At 43.0% G+C, this 19,328-nt stretch overlaps 1 pseudogene; it reads right to left on the bottom strand.

Moving 5' to 3' along the window:
* Nucleotides 1–14,557: 14,557 nt before the first annotated feature.
* Nucleotides 14,558–15,505, bottom strand: LOC120930685 (annotated as a pseudogene).
* Between the last annotated feature and the right edge of the window lie 3,823 nt (nucleotides 15,506–19,328).

Raw genomic sequence — 19,328 nt, 5'->3', positions numbered from 1 at the left:
GGCTGGAAAGGGTTACCTCCTTGCAATCTCGCCATTTCATTGACATGAATATGCACATTGAAGACCTCGATAACAGAGGAAGGAGAAATAATATCAGGGTGAGGGGTATCCCGGAATCGGTGGAAGGGGACCAAATTATCCCTGCTTTGCAAAGAGTCTTCAACAGTTTATTGGAAAGACAGGAGGATAGCTGGATTGATTTTGTCCGGGCACACAGGGCTCTCAGACCGAGGGGGAATGATATGGCTCCCCCCAGGGATATCATATGCTGTTTACAAAATTTTGCCCTCAAGGAGGACATCATGCGAAAGGCCAGAAATAATGAACATATTGTATTTAATGGCACCAATATCATGCTCTTTCAAAATCTGTCCCAGATCACTTTGAAAAATCGCAGGGCCTTGCGCCCTCTGCTGGAGAAGCTGAGGGAGAAAGACTTGAAATATACTTGGCGATTCCCATTCACTCTAACGGTCACATGTACCGGCCAGCAGCACGTGTTACGCACACCAGCTGACCTCCAAGACTTCTATGCAGCCCTGAATCTGGACTACATCGACTTGCCAGACTGGTATGCAGAATTTTTCGTGTCACCACCGGACCAGAGTCCTCAAAGATCACCTCTATCTACACCAGACAAGCGGCAAGTCAAAAAGAAGAGGTTGCATCGCCCCGGTGGTTCTAAGGCTGGGATAGCCCGTCATCCATTAAAAGAAATTGGAGATCGTGACGTGGACTGAGCTTATGCAGCCCTGCTTATCGGTTGTTCTACTGCTCTCTGTTGTCTGTCACGTAAGAGGTGTCTGTTACTGTTTTTTATTTCTCTATTTTATTTTGTTTTTGCTTGAAGACGCTGACCCTATTTTTGGTTCGAGTCCGGCACTGTCTTACTGAGATGCCTCTCCCTGGCACCTGCGCCCCCCCCCTCCCGTCATTCACCCTCGCTTGGTGCGACCGGCACATCTCCTACTTGAGAGCTTCATGGAGGACTTTGAATTGCCCGGGCCACAGAGGTTTTTGGGCCCTGCCACTCCCTCCCCTCCCTACACTCCCCAATCCCTTGCTCTTGATATCTGAATCACACAGAGCATTTGAACTTGTTCTTACTGAAAGTTCTCCCATTTTTGCTAGTTTGCTCTCCTGGAACGTTATATGTGTGGGGACTAGATTATATGAATGCTACTATCTTTTTCAGTGCTATTTGATGGCCTAAAATGGGGAGGGTCCGGAATTTGGGATACTCTTTCCATGATCCTGATATGTTAAGGAATAATTGAGTCTGCTGCGTGAGTTGGGGGGGGGGGTGTGGGAGTGCTCATAATTGTCTTAACAGGCTAGGGTTGTTCTTACCCCGAGAAGCCTGCACATGTTTTTTCTCTCTACATGTATAGGTTGGGTATGCCTATACCTATTAGGTTTACACAGTTTCACACTTTAGTTAGAAGGCTGCGTGTGCTAAGATTGTAGTTATACCTTGGTGTTTTGAAGTATTGGTTATTTCTCTTGTCTCCCTTTTTAACAGCTGATTTTTTGGCTCCAGGAATTGCCACTTTTGATTAATACAAGGAGTGGCAGTTGCTTGAACCATTCACTTGTGTTTTGCCACCATTTTACCTCTACCAAGTGTCTTGGTACTTGATTGTTTCAGTATTAAGTGCACTAATTTACCATCCTTTGAGATAGTATTAACTGCCAAGAAGGAGATACCCCTATTCTCCCTTGACCTGCTGTTTTCTCATCTTTGCTCTTTTCTCTTCTCTTCCATCTTTGAGTGTTCTCGCTATACTACCTGGCATAGATCTTTCACTCTCCTGATAGAAGTGTTGCAACGGTGTACTGCTAATCATAATTTATTTCTTTTTTTTCCTTTTGTCTACTTACTAGTTTTGTCTTGCAGCTAGGGGACGGCCTCTCCCTCCTGGGTCCACTGGATGGCGCATTCATCATTGGGGCGTAGCCCCTTCTTGATTTCGCACAATGTGAGGGGTCTGAATGTTCCTGAACGGAGGTCCACTCTATTAAGAGAACTTAAGAAAGGTAGGCTGAATTTTGTGTTTCTTCAGGAGAAGCACTTTAGGACACATCACGTTCCTAAACGTTTCTTTCCTGAGGCCTACCATGCTACTAATGATGAGTCTAAATCTAAGGGGGTTTTGATTTTAATTAGTAAGGAGGCCCCCTTCCAACTTAAAGAAAAAATGATTGACCCCAAGGCTAGATACGTATTTCTAAAAGGACTTTACAATGATGCCCCTGTTATACTTTCCTAACAGATCTCATGTCTCCTATTGTCAAAGGATGGTTCGGGATCTATTGGGCTTTGTATCAGGCTGCTTAATTTTGGGGGGGGACTTTAATGTTTCCCTGAATCCCCTGACTGACACCTCTAATGGGAAATCATGTATTACTTACAAGATTCTCAAAAAAATTGAATGTTTGTTACAATCACTACAACTGGTTGATGTTTGGCGGTTTATGAATCCTGAAGGACGCAACTTCACACACTATTCAGCGCCTCACAATAAACATTCCTGTCTAGACTATATTTTCATATCCCAGAGAGATCTGACTTCAGTGAATGGAGTGCACATAGGGATACAGTCCTTTTCGGACCATGCGCCCGTGTCCATTTCCCTGAACTTGGTATCCTCCAAGCAGAATTCTCCAATGTGGAGACTTAACGCTTCATTATTGACAGAGCCAACGTTTTTTGAGAAGCTGACTGCTTCCCTGAAGGAATTTTTCCAGAACAACAGTACCCCTAGTTCTGACCCTCTCATGGTTTGGGAGGCTCACAAGTGTGCCATCAGGGGGGAGCTCATCCGAATGGGCGCGCAACGTAAAAGAGACAGGGAGAAACACGTCGAAATGTTGTCGGAGCGTATTAATCACTTAGAAACACAACATAAACATTCGCTCTCTGCTCTTACAGCACAGGAGCTTTTAGACACCAGAAAGGCCCTTCAGCAGATCTTTGATCATAAATCAAAGAGATTCCTGTTCTTCAAAATAAAGGTTTATTACGAGTTTGGGAATAAACCGGGGAAATTGCTCGCAAGGGCCTTGAGGGAGCAATTGACCAACAGCCTCATACCAGGCATAAGGCGGGGTGATGGTAAACTTGATGTCTCCACTGATGCGATTGCGCGGAACTTTCATGATTTCTATTCGAAATTGTATGACCTTCCGGTGTGACGGTGACAGGGAGATTTGATTGAGGGCAGGCAGCAGTTGATCCGGGACTACCTGGATAAAAGTGGTATGCCGAGACTGTCAGATGAGGACAGGCTCTTTTGGAGGCCCCAATCGCAGCTGCTGAGATCAAATTTGCAATCAAAAATCTGAAAGCGGGCAAGAGCCCGGGTCCGGATGGTTACATATCCATTTATTACAAGACCTTTGTTGATGTGTTGACCGAACCGCTTGCAACAGTGTTGGGCTCCCTATCAGAGGCTAGATCGGTCACACCTGACTTTCTCGCGGCCTTCGTGGCGGTTATACCGAAGCCGGGTAAGGATATTACGGACTGTGTGAGCTATCGCCCTATCTCGCTGCTAAATCTCGATGTAAAGATTTTTGCAAAGATCCTGGCCTCTAGGCTGAGTCCACTGCTCCCGGGCCTGATTGGTCCGGAGCAGGTGGGATTCATGCCGGGTCGTGAAGCTAAGGACAATATCATCAAGGCTCTATTACTGACTCATGCAGCACACATGCGGCATATCGAGGGCCTTCTCCTATTCACGGATGCGGAGAAGGCCTTCGATCGGGTGGCATGGGACTTCATGCTGGCAGTTTGCGAGAAAATTGGTCTTGGCCCTCATATGATGGCTAGAATTTCGGCACTTTACCAGAACCCATCGGCCAGGCTAAAAATCAATGACATGCTTTCGGATAAGATCCCTATTAAGAATTGTACCAGGCAGGGATGCCCACTTTCACCACTCCTGTTTATCCTGACTTTAGAGCCATCTATCAGATTAGTCAACGCTAACGGAGACATTTCGGGTTTCAGGATTCAGGAAAGGGAATATAAAGTAGCCGCTTATGCGGACGATTTGCTGTTCTTCTTGACTAAACCGCTCACTTCTATCCCCAATTTGTTAAAGGATTTTGACACGTACGGATGTGTCTCCAATCTTTGAATAAATTATTCGAAGTCTGAGGCCCTGAACGTTTCGCTCCCAGTGAGGTCCTTAGCACAGACCAAAGTGAACTCCGCCTTTAAGTGGGACCCTGGGGCTTTGAAATACTTAGGGGTCTAGCTCACTCCCACTCTAACCACCACATTTGACCATAACTTCCCACCCCTTATCAAAAAAATTGAGAGAGACCTACTTAAATGGCAAACTAATTACTTCTCTTGGCCATAATCAAGATGACTATACTCCCCAAGTTGCTTTTTCTGTTTCACACGCTACCGATTAAAATCCTTGTTCAGGTTTTCTATGGAACCAACAGAGACCAAGACTCAAATTTTCATTGCTGACAAAACCTAAAGACATCGGAGGCATGGGGTTACCTGACTTTAGAAAATATCATCAGGCCTCTCATATGAACAGAATTGTGGATTGGCACTGTCATGCTAAGGCAAAGGACTGGGCTTCTCTTGAGGCGGAATTGACTTTGCTTCCATTGAAATTCTCCCCTTGGATCTCATGGAAGAGGTATCCCCTTGACTTACGCAGACACCCATTGACAGGAAACACGCTGGAAGTTTTTCATAGCATAGCCAAAAGTTCGACAATCACCTCTTCCCTCAGCCCAATAACACCGATTTTGGGCAATCCAGATTTTGCTCCAGGATTGGGTAACCCGGCCTACAGGCCCTCGCAACCTTCGGAGATTCTAGTGGCAGGGGGCTGTTTTGATGGAAACAGGCTTAAGTCATGGACTTCTTTAAAGAAAGGAATGAATCTCTCACATATGCCCTTCTGGGCATATCTACAACTGCGTAGCTACCTGGAGGGACGGAAGAATAGGGGGAATTTTTTCAGACCTCTCACAGAGCTATAAACCGTGTGTCAGAGGGGTGCCCAGTTCCCTAGGGCCACCTCATCGGCATATAGTTGGCTACAATTGTCAGAATCGACCGGTCGGGAGGGACTCAGGAGGAGGTGGTCGGAGGAGCTACAACAGGACATCTCATCTAAACAATGGAGGTATGCATGCATTTTCACTCACAGGTGTTCAATCAGCACGAAATTTCAGGAAACGGCCTACAAATTGTTAACACATTGGTACAACACCCCGGCTAAGATGCATAGATGGAACCCTCAGATACCAGCTGATTGTTGGAGGTGCTTGAATGGCGAGGGTTGATTGTCCTATATATGGTGGCATTGCCCCGTTGATTGTCCCATTCTGGGATAGGGTCATCAAGCTGATAAAACAGATCACTGAGACCACTCTCAATATGGACGCTGCATGCTGTCTACTGCACATTACTTATTGCCCCTTCAAGAAATAGAAATGCTCGCTCTCTAGACACTTACTGAATGGAGCCAAATCCATTATTCCTCTACACTGGAAGTCGCAGAGGGTTCCGTCTATTGCAGACTGGCTACGTAAAGTAGGGGACATTTGTGAGATGGAGGACACCCTGGCTCAGGCCAATGACGCAGTTGAGAAGTTCCATGATATATGGCGACCTTGGTTTGCTTTTAAATTCTCACAGACTTATAATGACATTCTGTCTCCTCGGGTTGTGTAGACGCGGTATGACAAATAACTCATTAACTTTTTAGTTTCTGATATAATACTGTGACCCTTACGGTCACTCCTTCATTACAGGATTGCCAGTATGCCATTCTTTTTCTTACTTGTATCTATGCCAGTGCTTATCTCCAGATATGCTGTTGTAACTCTGAGTCTGAGCCGTCGTATCCTGGCGCCTGATTCAAAGAATCAGATACGCCAGAATTTGTATAAGATACGACCAGCGTAAGTCTCCTATGCCGTCGTATATTAAATGCATATTTACGCTGGCCGCTAGGGGCGTGTACGCTGATTTACGCCTAGAAATACGCCCGCCCCCAGATTTTGCACTTCTACGTGAATTTGGGCCTGTAACTTTAACTGACTAGCCTGCCTGCTCTATCTAGCTAGAAAAAAAAGACTCTCTCTCTCTCTCTCTCTGTCTCTGACAGATCTTTATTCTCTAACACCGCCGCAACACACTACAAAAGGCCGCCCTGCAGGCGGTCTTTTATAGTGTGGGGCGTGTACTAAAGCCCCAAGCCATAATTGGCCAAAGCCACCCTGGCTTTGGCCAATTATGGCTCTCTGTTTTCTGCGCCAAGCATGCGGGTCATAGTGCATGCTTGGCCAATTATCAGCCAGCAAATGCCACAGTGAATTATGGGCCGTGACGCGCCACTCGAATTTGGCGCGAACGGCCCATGACGTTCGTATTTTGACGAACGGTCGAACATACGATGTTCGAGCCGAACATGGGTTCGACTCGAACACAAAGCTCATCCCTATTGGGGAGCTGTTACACACCACTCGTGGAGCTAGTTCTGAGAACGAGGAGCTGGAACACAAGCTGAAACATGGACATCAGCATGGACGATGATGTGTTCCAGCCTGAGTTCCAGCTTGTATTCAAGCCCTCGTTCTCAATGATCCACCAGCCAGGACTAGCTCTATGAATGGCGTGTAACAGCTCTAAAGTGCAGACCACTGCAGCTCCCCTCCATCGGATTACCACCAGATCACCAAACATGCCTTATACTCATGTCCTCCATGTGAGTTTTACTCCTTTGTTCTATCATTAACCACTTGCCGCCCGCCCTATTACAAAAAGACGGCAGCAAAGTGGTTACAATATCCTGACCAGACATCATATGATGTCTTCAGGATATTGAGCCGCTACACGCCCCTGGGGGAATGCATTGCGACGATCGTTGTTGCGGGGTGTCACTCTGACACCCCGCAACACCGATCTAGGTAAAGAGTCTCTGACTCTTTACCACGTGATCAGCCATGTCCAATCACGGCTGATCACGATGTAAACAGGAAAAGCCAGTGATCGGCTTTTCCTCACTCGCGTCTGTTAGACGCGAGTAGAGGAGAGTCGATCGGCTGCTCCTCTGACAGGGGGGGTTTGTGCTGATTGATTATCAGCACAGCCCCCCTGAGGATGCCCACACTGGACCACCAGGGTAGCTACTAGACCACCAGGGATGCCCACCACAGGTCTGCCACCCTAGACCACCAGGGATGACAATCAGAAATTAATAATGGATGCCAATAAGTGCCCACAATGGGCATCACTGATTGGCAGGCATTATTGTTTGGCACTGATTGGCATCCATAATTACAACACATTACAATACATTAGTGCCACGTATTAGTGCCCATCTATGCCCATCCATGCCACCTATCAGTGCCCATCCATGCCGCCTATCAGTGCCCATCCATGCCGCCTATCAGTGCCCTTCCATGCCGCCTATCCATGCCAATCCGTGTCGCCTATCCGTGCCCATCTGTGCCACCTATCATTGCCCATCTGTGCCGCCTATCAGTGCCCATCCGTGCCGCCTATCAGTGCCACCTCATTGGTGCCATCTCATCAGTGCCCATCAGTGCCCGTCAGTGCAGTACCATCAGTGCCCATCAGTGAAGGAGAAAACATACTTATTTACACTGTTTTGTAACTGAAACAAAAAAAAAAGTTTTTTTTTCTACATTTTCAGTAATTTTTTATTTTTTTTAGCAGAAAATAAAAATCCCTGAGGTGATCAAATACCACCAAAAGAAAGCTCTATTTGTGGGAACAAAATGATAAAAATGTAGTTTGGGTACAGTGTAGAATGACCGTGCAATTGTCATTCAAAGTGTGACAGTGCTGAAAGCTGAAAATTGGTCTGGGCAGGAAGGTGTATAAGTGCCCTGTATGGAAGTGGTTAAATGTGTTACAGTCTACACTCAGAGGCGCCTGTATTTTCTTATTTTTTGCATGTTTTGAGATCGCTTCTACTCCCCCCCCCCCCCCCAAGGCTGGCCCTGAGCACATTGACTGTGTACCTTTCTACAATATACTAAGAGACTGCCATCTAAATAAGACTTTATGATTGACCCCCGCATCATTTTAACAAACTTTTGCTCTTTTTTTTTATATATATATTCAGACATGTGATATGATATTTTTAGCATATTTCTGAAAATATTATCCTATAATACAAGAGTAAGTGCTGGTTTACACTACCGCGACTTGGGATCCGACTTGTGTCGCCACAAGTCACGCCACATGAGAAATTAAATTGAAGTGAACGAAAGCCGTCTTAATGCACACTACTGAAGTCACTCCGACTTCAGAAAAGGTTCCTGTACTACTTCAAGACGACTTCTAGGCGACATGTACCCATAGATTTCAATGAAAGTTGCCTCCAAATTCGGATCACTGTCTTAGAAATTGCCTTGAAGTTGCCTTGAAGTTGCCTTGAAGTTGCCTCAAGTTGCCTAGCAAAGTCATGCTGGCTTTCATGTAGCTTTAGTGTGAACTGGCACTTAGTAAATTTCGTTTTTTTGTGTAGACAGCAAATCTAAAAGTTTCACTTAGTCTCTTTTTTTGGCCTATTACTAATAAAAGTGTATTTAGTATAAACTTGTTTTATTATTATTAATATTATTATTTTAATTGCACATACACCTCCCCCACTTAATTCTCCATCAATCCTGCTACTATTGACAAGGTTGATCCTGCTCCCTCGCAAATGCCACTGCCACCCTCAGGCTCTATTATACACTCTCTATCTCACATCTTCAATCTCTCTCTCTTCTGACATCTTACCAAACTCTCTAAATCAGGCACAAGTCACCCCCATCCTAAACCTCTTCAGCCCCAAAAGAATTGGCTGCCCAACGACTGGGCCATTTTAACTGACAATTGCGCTGTCGTGCAACGCTATACCCAAACAAAATGTATGTCCTTTTTTTCCTCACAAATATAGCTTTCTCTTGGTGGTATTTGATCATCTCTGTGATTTTTATTCTGTTCACTATAAACAAAACAAGAGAGACAATTTTGAAAAAAAGACAATATTGTGTACTTTTTGCTATAATATCTATCCCCATTTTTTTTTTTTTTAAAAAGCTAATTTTTCCTCAGTTTAGGCCGATATGTATTCTTCTACATATTTTTGGTAAATGGCAGGGATTAGCAATTTAGGGACCATTGTCATCTATACAGTGATCAGTGATATAACAATGCACTGATTACTGTATAAATGACACTGACATGGAAGGCATTAACACTAGAAGGCCTTCAAGAGGTTCCCTAATGTGTGTTCTAACTGAAGGGGGATGGGACTAACATGGGGAAGAGAGAGGTTGTGTCCATACAAAGTATGAACACATGATCAGTCTCTTTGCCCCTGAGAGAACCAGGATGTGTGTGTTTACAAGTGGTTAAAAAACCCTAACTGGACCCCATCAATCTTAACAGCCTATGCCCCATCTCCTTACTCCCCCTTTCTTCCAAACTACTTAGATGTCTGGACTACAGCCTACTGAGCAACCAGTTGACTAAGAAAAAAACTTCTTGATCCCCTTCAGTCTGGATTTCACCCTCAACTCTCCATGGAATCTGCTCTCCTTAACCTCCTGGGCGGTGTTCCCGAGTCTGACTCGGGGTGAGATTTTTGGGCTAGGATCGGTAACCCCGAGTCAGACTCGGGCTCGCCTCGCTGGATGTACAGGGAGTTTTACTTACCTTGTCCCTGGATCCAGCGATGCCACCGCGCTGTGTGAGCGAGCAGGTCCTCGCTCGATTCACACAGTGCCTCCGTGTGACGCCGATCTCCGTTCCCTGCGAAGTTACGATGCACGGGGACGGAGAACGGCGCCAAATTCAAAAAAGTAAACAAACACTATACATACAGTATACTGTAATCTTATAGATTACAGTACTGTATGTAAAAAAAACACACCCCCCTTGTCCCTAGTGGTCTGCCCAGTGTCCTGCATGTCATTTTATATAATAAAAACGTTTCTTTCTCCCTGCAAACTGTATATTGTCCATAGCAACCAAAAGTGTCCCTTTATGTCAAAAATAGTTTTAGATCAGCTAAAAAACAGCGATAATAAATTATAATCACTTGCAGAATTGTGCCATAGCGATTTGTGGGGAAATTCGTCATAAAAAAAAAAAAAATAATGACAGCAACAATTCTGCAACTGAGCAAATTTCAGTGATTTTGATTTGATTACATTATTGAATAATTTGTATTATACTTATATTATTATTTGTTATAATTATTTATAATTATTTATTATATTATAATTTATAATTTTGTTTTTAAAAAAATGTCATACCCGGGATGCCTATTAGAAGCTTGTTTGGTCAGATTTAAGTGAGTTATTTCTAAAAATGACAGACCTACAATATAAAACGCCAAATTTCCTTGCAAATAATGGTACCGCTTTCAGCATGTTTTTTCTGAAAGAATCATACCGCCAGGGAGGTTAAACTCACAATCGATTTGATAACTGTTAAAACCAACAGACACTATTCTGTACTACTTCCCCTAGACCTCTCTGCTGCCTTTGACACAGTGGACCACCCCCTCCTAATAAAACTCCTCTCCTTTGGTCTCTTTGACTGTACTCTTTGCTGGTTCTCATCCTAGATCACAGCAAGAGAAACAGGAGGATAACCGACGTTTCGCACTGACTTAGTGCACTAAGTCAGTGCGAAAAGTTGGTTATCCTCCTGTTTCTGTTGCTGTGATCTGGTATGTTTTGCTGTTCGTTTAAATAAAGACAACCTGTTTGGTTTGGAGTGCGGCCATCCATCCTTCATTTTACGCCCATGCTTGCCTAGTGCACTGCCAGCACCCTTGGAATCCTACACCTGTGTATGACCCTATAGCAGACCCACCTTGAGCGGTGATTTTCCTTCTTCTGGTTCTCATCCTACCTATCCCACTGCACCTTCAGTGTCACATGCAATTCTACTTCCTCCTCTACTCTTACTTTCTCCATCAGGGTCCCCCAAGGTTCTGTTAATGGACCTCTCCTATTCTCAATCTACACCTCTTCCCCGGTTCAGTTGATTGCCTCCCATGGCTTTCAATACCATTTCTATGCCGATGATACCGAAATCTATCTCTCTACCCCTCAGCTCACTCAGCACTAATGTACTAACAGACCTGTCAGCCTGGATGTCACCACTTCTTAAAACTCAATCTATCCAAAACTTAGCTTGTAATATTTCCTCCCCCAGATGACCTTTTCTCTGATTTCTCTGTCAAAATCAAAAGCTATCAGTCTGTCCCCCATGCCAAGGTTCTATGTGTAATCCTGGACCCTGAACTATTCCTTCAGCCCCACATCCAATTGTAGTGAAGTAGTATAGTGGTAGATAATTGATATTTAGGTATTAGTATGATGATGTAAGTTATGTTCCAGCAGCAACCCGAGTTCTCCAGAGAGTGCAATTTATTTGACTTCCAACACAGAACAAAGTCCAAAGTCCACAGATGATACAAATCCACAGAGTAAATATGACAACAAATAGTAGCTTTAGAGTCCCATATTTTCCTGAACCTGTGCCTTCATATCCATAGAGAATATAACAAGACTGACCTTCAGATTATATTGCCTAGTCACTGAATGGCTGAGTAATTTGATTGGCCGTCTTTGATCTACATTCTGTCTCTCAAAGTGACAGATAATGACCCCTAGCCGGAGACTGCTCCAGTCATCACATGTCCTAATTTGCATTCTTGCATATTAACATCAACAAGTCCCCTTTGATATATGCAATTAGATTATAGATACCAAAGGTGGCCTGTGCACAGTTTTGATGTGTAAAATAGACTTACCCTGGACTCTTGCATATTAACATCAACATAGCACATCAGAGTCATTATCTGTCCCCTTTGATATGTGTAGTAAATCTTGTTTGGCCACTAACCCCTTTGGTCGACAAACACCCTTTGATGTGTGATCTTGAATGCCGGTATGTAACACATATATATTGTGCCATACACAATATATAAAATACCTAGACATATATATTAATATTACAACACCAATCACTGTCCAAAGCTTGCCACCTCAACCTCCGCAACATCTCCAATGTATTTCCCTTGCTAACTAATGACACCAGGCTCATCTATCTTAAAAACCAACCGCTCGATGTCTGCCACCCCTCTCTGCCAATGCCTCTACTGGCTTCCGCTCACCCAACTAATTAAATTCAAGATACTGACAGCAACTTACAAAGCCATCCACAACTCTGTTCCCAGCTACATCACTAACCTAGTCTCAAAATACCAACCAAATCTTTGTTCTTCCCAAAACCTCCTGCTCTCTAGCTCCCTTTTCACCTCCTCCCATGCTCACCTCCAGGACTTCTCCAGAGACTCTCCCTACCCCAATCTGTCCAAATATCTCATACTCTGTCCACTTTAAGATGATCTCTGAAAACTCAACTTGTCAGAGAAGCCTATCCCCCCAATAACTGCACAATTATTTTCTCAATCGGACCACCCCCTCACAGTTATTACCTTTTGTATCTCTTGACCCCCCCTTTTTAAATTGTAGGCTCTAATGAGGAGGGCTTTCTTTTTCTTACTGTATTAAATTGTATTGTAACTGTACTGTCTGGCCTTATGTTGTAAAGTGCTGCATATACTGTCAGCACTGTATAAATCTTGTATAATTATTATTATTGGATAGAGTAGAAAAGTGGTAAGATCCCTGCTGGGTTTTTATTTGTGTCCCTTTGGAAATGCCAGTTAAATTTGTTATCAGAAACAGCACAGGGACTAAGAGAAGATCCCTTTAAAGTCAAGGAGTTAGTTCTCTTAAGCAGTTTTCACAAAAGCAGGTTTACCAAGATTTACTTCTTGTTCCCTTGACAACTCAACATTTTTTAATTTCTCATCACTGTTTTTAGTATCATTCTGCCTATAACCATTCTTATGTGTGTGATTTTAAACTTTTTACCCTGCCCCAATATATGGAAATTGTGAGTCCCTGAAATGTGTTTGCTGCCCTTTGCCCTACTTGTTGGAACCAGTTGATCAATAAAGACTTTGGATTCCTATAAAAAGCCCTCTTTTAAAATGAATACACTTGGATTTATCAATTTAGTTGAATGTCCTCTCCTAGGGGGTCCCTCTCTTTGTGGTGAGCTACTGAATACAGGCCAATTGGGCACAACTCCACAAGTAAGAACTTAGCTCTCATAAGATTCCACCCCACAATCTTCACTGGGTGATTTGTGTCTTTATATGACCCACCAGGTCACCAAACATCCAAATTCTAAATATCAGGTACAAACTGCTACCAAGAATCTATTGGCTCCAAAAGGAACAATAAAGTAAACAGACTCTTACATTAAAAACAATCATACAATTGCATAAAGATAAAAACGAGGCATTTGTGCACCTTCTCACTTCACTTCCGATGTATGTCCACGTCAGTCAGGGATGTAACGCGTAGGGCGTGGCCGGAGACTGACGTGGATGTACACCCGAAGTGAAGTGAAAAGGCGCACAAATGCCTAATTTTTATCTTTATGTGATTTTATGATTATTTTTTATGTAAAAGTCCATTTACTTTTAATAAATACCCCAATATTTAAATGTATTATACTATGGGAGGTATTTATTTTCCTTTTCCCCTTGATTCTTGTTCCTATTGGAGCCAATAGATTCTTGGTAGCTGTTTGTACCTGATATTTGGAATTCAGATGTTTGGTGACATTGTGGGTTATAGAAAGACACAAATCTCCCAGTAAAGTTTGTGGGGTGGAATCTTATGAGAGCCGAAGGATCCCATATTACTTGATGCTGGCTATATATGTTTTCAAATTGAGAGTTCTGTGAGCACATAATAAGCCGGATGAAAATAATATATATAGGAGACCGTTTGTTTGAATATGAAGAACCATATGGATTAGATATAAAACCATGTATTGCTGTGTTGACCGAATTCTTTTAAGCATTTGAAGCTAAATCTCACAATATATATAACACATATATTTTGAACGACTGTCATCTTTATTGTAGAATTTGCTTTCACTTCTTGTTGAGCCTCTGTGTATCAGGAGTGTGTTGATCTGATAAATAAAAGATCTTGATCAAATAATAACATGATTTCAAAATAAAGACTCATATTTATGCCGCGTACACATGGTCAGAAATTTCCGACAGCAAATGTTCGATGTGAGCTTGTTGTCGGAAAATCCGACTGCGTGTATGCTCCATCGGACCTTTGCTGTCGGAATCTCCGACCACAAAAATTTGAGAGCTGGTTCTCAATTTTTCCGACAACAAAAGTTCTTGCTGGAAATTCCGACCGTGTGTACACAATTCAGCACACAAAAATGCTACGCATGCTCAGAATCATTGAACTTCTTTTTTCTCGGCTCGTTGTAGTGTTGTACGTCACCGCGTTCTTGACGTTCAGAATTTCCGACAACATTTTTGTGACCGTGTGTATGCAAGACAAGTTGGAGCCAACATCCGTTGGAAAGAAATCCACGGTTTTGTTGTCGGAATGAAAATCCATGGTTTTGTTGTGTAAGCAGCATTACATTGGATCAATAAGATCTGTCAAAACATGAAATGTTTGCATTTATTACTTTATTTAAAGCTTTTTTGATGTCCTTATTCCTCAGACTATATATAATAGGGTTCATCAAAGGGGTCCCCACAGTGTACAACAGGGATAGGTTCTTAGCTAGGTGCGATGATTGTCCACTGGTTGGCAGAGTATAGACCGTGAAAAGAGTTCCGTAAAATATGAAGACCACTGTTAGATGAGAAATGCAGGTAGAGAAGGCCTTTTTCCTATCTATGTTGGATGGAATTCTTGTTATGGTAACGATAATGTAAATATAGGATGCTAAAATGATTAAGCAAGGAGTGATTATCACAGGGAGACTTAATACAACAACTTCTATCTGAACAATGTAGGTATCTGAACAGGATAGTTTTAGCAATGGAGCAAGATCGCAGAAAAAATGGTCAATGATGTTTGATTCACAAAAGTGTAAATTCGATACGGTTAAAATGTCAATCAGTATAAGAGAAAAGCTTAATATCCAAGAAACAGCTGCTAACTTTAAGCTAAAAGCAATTTTCATTATGGAACCATAATGCAATGGGTCACAGATAGCCAAATAACGGTCGTAGGACATGAGCATGAGAAGAAAACACTCTGATGTTTCTGATGCACTGAAAAAATACAACTGAGTAATGCAGCCCATAAATGTGATTGTCCCATGTGTATTCATTAAAGCATGAAGCATGTTGGGAACGATGTCTGTTGTTAACAAGATATCATTCATAGAGAGTTGGGTGAGGAAAACATACATGGGACTGTGAAGGTTCTTGCAGTAGAACACCAACACAATGATCAGAAGGTTTCCACAGATTGTAAGGCAGTAGATTACAAAAAGGAGGAAGAAGAGAAAAATCTTGATGCTTTTGGTGTTCTGAAATCCCAGGAGGATAAATTCTGTTACTAAAGTTATGTTAGCTTCCTACAGTGATTAGGAAAAGTAGAATAAATTATTCAGGGTATCAACTGATATCATATTCCAAATTATATTCAATAACCACAGTGATAACCAAAACATTATGTTAGGCTCATTATGTTCCTCCTCATAGATTAATTGTTAGCCTCTTAATACACGACATATACATTGTGTGGTACCATCATCCTGAAAATTCCCTTTTCCCATTTTCTCCCTTTTTCCTTCTCCCCTCTCTCCCCTCTTTTTCTTTTTTTTCTTTCTTCCCCCTTCCCCCCCAACCCCGTTGTCCTTTTCATCTCTCCACCCCCCTCCCCCCTTTTCTCCCACTTTTTTTCTCCCTCCCCCTTTTCCCCCTCCCCTCACTTCCCTCACACCTTCCCTTCACACCTCAGTTCCCCACATTCAACTCCCCTTCCCCTCACCACTCACACAATTGTAGCATGGTCACTCTCCCCTCTCCCTTTCCCCCTTCCCTCACTGGGTGGTTTATACCCTCACTGGCACCATTCTCGTGCACTTCCTCCATTCACATATTACTTATCGCTTCACTCATGGCTCTCCTATTATATTATATTATATATCTAGTTGAACAGGTCCATCTCCAATTTGTCCCTCTTGGTCGCCGTGGGAGACCTCTCCTCATGGTGGCCTTGGCGTCTAAGCTGATGGGATATGTGCTTTGGGTAAGCGGCACATTGACTGTTCCCCAAACTGTACATTATTTATATTATCTATGATGTTTTTAGTGTAAAATTGGTCTGTGTTTGTGTTTGTACATATTCAGCTCAACCACTTCTTTTTGCTAATATTAATGAATGTATATTGATTAATTTTAGAATTCTCCTGATAAAGCGATTCAATCGCAAAACTAGTTGAGAAACTTCCCTTCTCTACGTGACCCCTATTTTCATTGTGATCTTCCCCTTCCTGGGATAATCTACTACCAGTGATCTGCACAGTTTATTGACGTTGCTCCCTGTATTGTGATTTATTTGTTATTGTTTTTGCTCTTTGATGTTTTTTATATTTTATAAATTAGTCAATAAATTTATATTTTGTATTATAATTGCTCTTTTGAGTTTACCTGCTCACCCTGTACTGCTACAGTCCTATTGCCCTTCTTTCTCTTTAGCTTTTTGCTTCTGGTCTTTGGGGTCTGTTGGGGTCCCTTAAGCCCTAGCTAGGTTGATCCTCATCTAACTGCACCTAAACCTAAAAACAAAAAAATATATATGTTGCAGCTTTACAATCCTTAAATGTGTTGGAGGCATTATTTTTTTCAGGATTTTTTCATTTGTTTGCACCTTGCAAGCCTGCCTGTAACACTCCTCAAAAAACTCCATGCCTATGGTCTCTGTGACTGTAATCTTCGCTGGTTCTCATCCTATTTATCCAACCACACCTTTAGTGTCAACTACACTTCCCCCTTTACTCTCCCTTTCTCTGTCAGGGTGCCCCAAAGTTCTGTTCTTGGTTAGACCTCTCTTATTCTCCATCTACACCTTCTCCCTGGGTCAGGTAATAGCCTCCCATGGCTTCCAATACCATATCTATGCTGAAGACACCCAAATATATTTCTCTACCCCTCAGCTCACTCCTTAAGTCTCCTCACACAGGGCCACTGATGGGGAACCACCAGCCCTGTTGTACAGGGCCCGAGCGCACAGGGGGGCCCACACAGGGAGGGGGATAGTGACAGATGACAATTGTGTCTCTTTTCCTCCAGCAGGTGAAAACTGCTCTCCTCTCCCTGCTGTCAGCTTTTATCTGCTAAGAAAGAGACAGTTGGTCTTTACTAATCCCCCTCCTCTCAGCACTGGTTCTAAGGTTTATCTCTCTAACTACTTTGTTTCTCTCCCTATGTCTGTCTGATCCTGCCTGTATATTTTTTTCATCTCATCTTCATTTTTATTTATTAACTCAGTTTTATCTTTTAGATTCAGCAGGAATTTGGTGAGTTATGTTGTATTTGTGTCTGCTAAAAGTTGGGAGGGCCCTGCCAGATAGTCTGTACAGGGCCTAGCAATTTCTATCAGTAGCCCTGTCCTTGTGTATTATTAATTTACTAACAGACATATGAGCCTGGATGTCACACCACTTCCTCAAACTCAATCTATCCAAAACTGAGCTCATGATTTTTCCTCCCCCACGTGCCTCTGCCCCTGATCTCTCTGTCAAGATAAATAGCAATGCTATCAGCCGTCCCTGCATGCCAAGGTTCTAGGTGTAATCCTGGACTCTGAACTATCCTTTCAGCCCAACGTCCAAACACTTTCCAAATCTTGCCATCTCAACAACTGCAACATCTCCAAAATATGCCCCTTCCTAACCAATGACATCACAAAGCTCCTAGTTCACTCCTGGTCATCACACACCTCGACTACAGCAACTCCCACCACATGGGATTACCTTTACATAGACTATCCTCCCTTCAGTCCATCATGAATGCTGCTGTCAGGCTTACCAACCGCTCAGGCCGCGTACACACGGTCGGACAAAACCGATGAGAATGGACAGAGGTTCAGTTTCACTGGTCCAAACCGACCGTGTGTATAGCCCATCGGTCTGTTTTCCTTTGGTCCAAAATTTTAAAACATGCTTCAAAACCGAACCGATGGACCGCTGCCCGATCGGTCCAAACTGATGGTTAGTACAGAAAAGCATTGGTTTAAAACCCGCGCATGCTCAGAATCAAGTCGACGCATGCTTGGAAGCATTGAACTTCGTTTTATTCAGCATGTCGTGTGTTTTACGTCACCGCGTTCTGACCCGATCGGTTTTTGGAACGATGGTGTGTACGCACATCAGACCATCAGGTCACTTCAGCGGTGAACCGATGAAAACGGTCCGTCGGACCATTCTCATCGGTTTTGTCCGACCGTGTGTACAAGGCCTCAGTGTCTGCTACTCCTCTGTCAATCCCTCCACTGGCTTCCACTCACCCAATGAATTACAATCAAAATTCTAACAACAATTTACAAAACCATCCACAACTCGGCCCCCAGCTACATCACTAACCTAGTCTCAAGACACCAACTTACTCAGTCTCTTTGTTCTTTCCAAGACCTCCTGCTCTCTAGTTCACTCGTCACGTTCTACCATGCTCGCCTCCAGGACTTTTCCAGAGCCTCTCCTATCCTATGGAAATCCCTACCTCAATCTGCTGATTATTGCTATCTGCTTGCTTTTAGACATTCCCTGAAAACCTTTCTCATCAGAGAAGCCTATCCGGCCCCCACTTAACAACTGTACTTTTACTTTCTCCATTTGATCATTCCCCACAGTTATTACCTTTTGTATCACTTGACCCCCCTCCTAGATTGTAAGTTTTAACTAGCATGGCCCTCTGATTCCTTGTGTATTGAGTTGTATTGTAACTGTACTGTCTGCCCTCATGTTGTAAAGCGCTGTGCAAACTGTTGGCACTATATAAGTCCTGTACAATAATAAAAATAATAATAATAATAATAACACACTTTGGGGGTGATTTACTAAAACTGGAAAGTGCAAAATCCGGTGAAGCTCTGCATTTTCTTTGTCAAAGCTTAATTGAACATGCTGAAGTTAGAAGCTGATTGGCTACCATGCACAGCTCCACCAGTTGTTGCATTCTCCAGTCTTAGTAATTTAACCCCTTTGTGTCCTTGGGTGACAATGTTCACTCACCATGCTGTAACTATAGAGGAGCAGTGTTTTCACTGTAGAATACAACAACAGAACACTTTCTCAAAATGGGTATATGTTCTGTAGTTCACAGAGGCGAACTGGGCAGGGCTGATAACAATGTTTGAGATACGACTGCACATTAAAGGATAAGTTCATCTCTATAGAA

Source organism: Rana temporaria, chromosome 3, assembly GCF_905171775.1.
Source record: "Rana temporaria chromosome 3, aRanTem1.1, whole genome shotgun sequence".
NCBI lineage: Eukaryota > Metazoa > Chordata > Amphibia > Anura > Ranidae > Rana > Rana temporaria.
This window is presented reverse-complemented; position numbering and strand designations above follow the sequence as displayed.